Here is a 5,469-nt window from a genome sequence, read left to right as displayed (position 1 = left end):
CGAATCTGTGACTTTTGGCAACTTTTGCCTTTTTTCCCTTTCCCCCCTCAAAAGTTTAAACAAACACATTTTAAAACTATCTTTTGGAAAAAGATATGAATCAAAAAGTTCTTTTCTTAAAAGGACTTTTTGGTCTGAAAAGCTATCCCAAACACCCCCTAAATAGATTTCAACCGCATATTGAAAATTTTACACGCCGTCTATTGTGGTATTCAGTTTGTTTATTTAAACTATCATATGTTAATGTTATATCCACTGTAACATCCGATATAACAAAAAAAACCAAATGACTTCTAGCTCAGTGGTATCGGGTGTTGCTCTTCCTTCTTGATGTTGAGGGTTCAAGTCTCGTCGTGGACATAGGTGGATTTAAGGTGTAGTTTAGGAGTAGGTTAGATTTGCCGTTTAAAAAAAAATACCAATCAAAATATATTTTAATGGTTTCGTAAGAACCCCAAACAAAATTAATGATCTATTAAAACAATTAAAAAAATTATATAAATAGCAAATAGCATATTATTAACTGTCATTTTTATGGCATAATCCTTATCAATTATCATAATTAAGTTGAATTAGAAAACACCATGTCCATTTCTAGCAAATTGTTAACCACCTACGTGTTTGTTCGTGTAGACACCATCAAGTAGTCGATTCTACGATCCCCTTTCTCAAGGGAATTGGCTCCAAAGGGTAAAGAAATTAATGCGTGGGTTTCTTGGGATAAGTTTTTAGTAAAATCTATGGATAATCACTTATTTGGTAATATATTTTTTGATCCGAACATATTTGGTTTTTTTTTACCATTTAATTTGTTTTTTTTTTTCCATATTTAGTCATTATAACCGGCTACTCTACCTTAAACCGAAAAAATATTTTTCAGTTTGTATACATTTAATCCTTAATATTTTTATACACATTTAGTCTTTATGATCGATTTTTTTCAGATTTTGCTCACGGCATCCTACGTGAGACAATCATTAATGTTGTGTTCTCATATGTGGCTCGTCATTCACTTAATTATATCAGTAACCTGATTCATGAATCGATCAAATAATATTGATGCCCTAGTTTCCTCTTAACAGAAGATGTCTTCGGCTTCAGTTTCATCTATCTTCATAGCAGACAACGATATTCTTTGTCTCGAAAGTGCAAATTCAAGTTGGGAGGAAGCAATCACAAAGACTCTCGTTGTCTCGAAAATGCAAATTCAAGTTGGGAGGAAGCAATCACAAAGACTCTCGTTGTCTGCTATGGAGATAGATGAAATTGAAATCAAAGACATCTTATGCTTGGAGAAAAGTAGGACACCTACATTATTTGACCGATTCGTGAATTAGGTTACTAATATAAGTGAGGGACGAGCCACATATGAGAACACTTCATTAATGATTGTCCCACATAGGATGTCGTGAGCAAAATCTAAACAAACTAGTCATACGGACTAAATGTGTATAAAAAAATTAAGGACATTAGTAAAAACGGAAAAATATATTACCCTATTAAGTCATTTTTTTCGGCTTAACATGGACTAGCCAGTTATAAGGACTAAATGTGGACAAAAAACAAGTTAAATGGTTAAATGTGGACAAAACAAAAACCCAATGACCAAATGTATACAAATCAAAAAATATATTACCATTTTAAGTCGTTATCCCTAAAATCTAACATATTTAAGGAAATTGAGTACCCTAATCAAGTTTTTATAGCATTTTAAAGCAAATAACTAACTTATATATTTTGTGTGTTTTCTATCACAGATTCAATAAATCATGTTAGTTTTTAAGATTAATGTTCTTACATTTTATATGTATAAACGTTGTTATTAAGTCCGAAAAGCGTAGAACATGTCCAGAATTGTATATTTCATGTACTTTTTTTTGTTACTTTTAGTCATTGTTTACCCGTTACTAGCATAAAAACCTTAGTAATACATCATGGAAAGTATAATATTACAAGGAATGCCATTAATTTGTTTCTTGAATGGAATACGAAGAACTCACCTGGAACATCCAAGACGTTATTGTCCAAAATATTTTGTTCGAATTGTCTGGAATAACTTGTATTGCTTTGCATATTGTTAAATTAGTAACTTATATTGTTTTTAAACCAATACCATCCAACTAGTTCGAAATCAAGAACAATACCTTGAATGACTTCGCAGATGTCCCTTATTTCTAATTTTTAGTTTTATTTAGTTGTTGTATGTAATAAGAAGTAATGATAATAATTGTCTTCCGAAATTCTAAATACAAACTTAATTAATTTCGATTAAACATAAATTATTTGATTACATATGGGTTAAAATGACCATCATTTGGTTTGGTATTTCCTATTCAGAAGTAGGCGGCAGATGATGCACAAGTACCGATTGGTATGCAGCTTGATACACTGCATGCATCCAATAAACCCGAACCATATGGTGAAAGTCTGTGAAGGTTAAAAATTATGTTGCTGACATAGCATGACCACATGCTATAGTTGAAGATTTACAACACAAGTATTCCTAAAATCTTTAACGTGAAACATGTTTGACGACATCTTTTTTGCCTGCCAATGGACATACTTGTCCGTCCACTTTTAAAGCATCATCTATGTATACGGGGTAAGTACACCAGAGAACACCCTGCAAAAGAAACATTAAGATTTTTGTCATTTTACAACTACATAATATTTTGTTATGTATATACCATTTTACCTCCTACGTCACTACGTTCAATATAAATCTGTTGAGTATACTCATGAACAACCTCAATGAGCATCATTATAGGGAAATTATGTTCTTGAACGAATAACATGTTGATGGCATCTGGAATATCAAGGTTGATTACATTCCAACGGATGTTAGCAAAAATGCTCTTGCCTGGAATATTAAAGTTGATTACCTTAAAACGGATGTTAGGGAAAAAGGGTCTTGCCTATTTCACATGAATAATATTGTCAAGACAGTTACATGCAATCCTTTTCGCATGTTTAATCGAACAAATTTTTCTTCAAAGTAAGATATTGTATACGATTTACATGTCCGCCAAAACAAAAGATCAAATGTTCTATTTCGACCAACTTTAGATTGAAAAGTAACAGCCACACTCTTACAACAATACCAATGATATCAATCATGGAAGCCCTGACCTAGGGAAAAAGTTATCACATAATCCATATTTGTTATGAACATTACTTCCTTAGCATAATTGAGAGTTTCCTTCAGCCTCATCAGAAACTAAATACAAGAGTCGACACTATTTGTCACATCCAGACAAAACACTATTAGTAGGGTATGTTTGAATTTGTCCATAACAACTGCTATGAATAATAAGTGTAGGTAGTCCCTTCTCCGGGGAGGGGGGGGGGGGCACTACATATAAAGATGATTAGTAGCATGCACACGATGAATTTATGAAGCTAATTTTTTTTTTTTGGCAAATTTAAGCAATTAATTGTAACCAATTTAATAAATGAAAATATACAATTAAATTTTGGAAAAAAAAATATATCTTACCACGCATCAAAAAGCAATAAAACATATTTAAAAACGATCCATAATACTTTTTCGGATGTTTGTGTAACTATGGAGGTTCGTTCTTCCAAGGTTATACAAGTAAGCAGACTTGTTGGCAAAACTTACTTCACGATCACGATCTAAGAAACTCAAATTGAAACAAGTTGTAAAGCACAATTTATGAATACTTGGTTGTAAGTGAAACAAAATAATATGGAATACACATAATATGTAGTGGAAAAATATTCGATTAAATGTACGAAATGTATAATCGACAATCTAGAATGTATAATGGCAGTATGAAACACGAACACATAGTCCAGAATGTAAGTCCAACATGTATGGTCTTAACTACGGTCGTATGGCATTGACTACGTCAGTTCGAAATATATGACTGCAAGATTTCAGACGTCACATATTGCTAACCATCGCCTACTTTGGAATAACCTTTACTACTCCAGAATATGGGATTTCAGAGTTGGTGGTCGTTTTGCAATTTTGAAACAAATGGTCATTTTTATTAAAATATTATTTATATCGGTTAGTTTACTTAATTTCTCATATATATATATATATATATATATATATATATATATATATATATATATATATATATCATCTTACTTTTGAATCATCTAATGATTCATTTTGTTTATTTTCTAAAAAAATCTGTATATATTTTTTTTTACCTTCCTACCAAAAGTTTCCTTTTTATTTGATCTTGGTTCTCTCTCTATCTCTCTCTCTCTCTCTCTATATATATATATATATATATATATATATATATATATATATATATAAGTTGGATTTCTTGGAAATTGTGGAAACTAACCAATATTGCAAATCCTCAATTTTTCAGAAATAATTAAAACAATTTCTTTACGTTTTATAAGTTGAGATGCGAAAATTCTCAGTTAATTAAAATATTTTTAAGATAACAAAAGTTATTTTATAAAAACCTTAAGGATGTCATTCGTTCATATCCAAACATACGTTACAACGTAAAAGATAAAAGGTCCTAAAACTATATATTACAGGGCACATCTCTTTATTCCACTTAGCATTCTAACTAGACTAATGTAGCCTTGGTTCCACTGCCTGTGATGTATAAAAATGAGTGGGTCAGGTTTGGGAAAACCTGGTGTGGTGAGATGCATAGGGTTTTCAAGCGGTAAAATGACACATTAGCCCTATGATTTTTTTGCATTTGTCCATTCAGTCCCTTAAGTATTTTATATGATTTGTGAGGGAACGAACTTGTTTTTGTCGGGTCTATTAGGTCACTTTGCACAAAATGAAAGGGTAACCCGGTTACCCTTTGACACATAGACATGTTGACTCATTTGACTCTGTCGGCACCTGATCATAGAAGAACTCTTGTAAACCCATCATCGTGAACAAATCAGCACCTCCGGTCAACAAAGATTAAGGTAATAACCACCCAAATTATCATTGGACCCGACAACTGCTGAAAATGTCATTTAAAGTATGGATATGAAGATTCTGGTTCCTATTCTTTGAAGGATTGTGATGCCCGAGGGTTTTCTGGTGATGGATCTGGCAAAAGGGACTAAGATGCGGTTGTAGATTGAGATAAGGATGACGACCGTGATTGTGACATCTCCAATTTCACGGCCAGAAAAGACCGATTTGTTTATGCTTTGTTTTATAAATAAAAGTAATCGTTTAAAGAAAACGGTTGCGGAATTTGTTCCCAAAACAAGATATGATAATAACTTATCAAAACATTTTTCAAAGAGAATGTATTTTTATTTAATAATAAAACCTCGGGATGTCATGTTCCGATACAAACACATAAGCATAAACATATCATACATTCATTTACACTAGTGATTTACATCTCTTATAATCTCTCAGTGAAATGGGTCTTCGCATCGATACCTGTGATACAGAGAAAACTGAGTGGGTCAGGCTTGGGAGCCTGGTGAGCATATAGGGTTTTCAACCCATAA

This window comes from Lactuca virosa, chromosome 2 (genome assembly GCF_052849685.1).
Source record: "Lactuca virosa cultivar CGN04683 chromosome 2, Lactuca_virosa_CGN04683_v6, whole genome shotgun sequence".
Classification (NCBI taxonomy): Eukaryota; Viridiplantae; Streptophyta; class Magnoliopsida; order Asterales; family Asteraceae; genus Lactuca; species Lactuca virosa.
Note: the sequence above shows the minus strand (reverse complement) of the source record.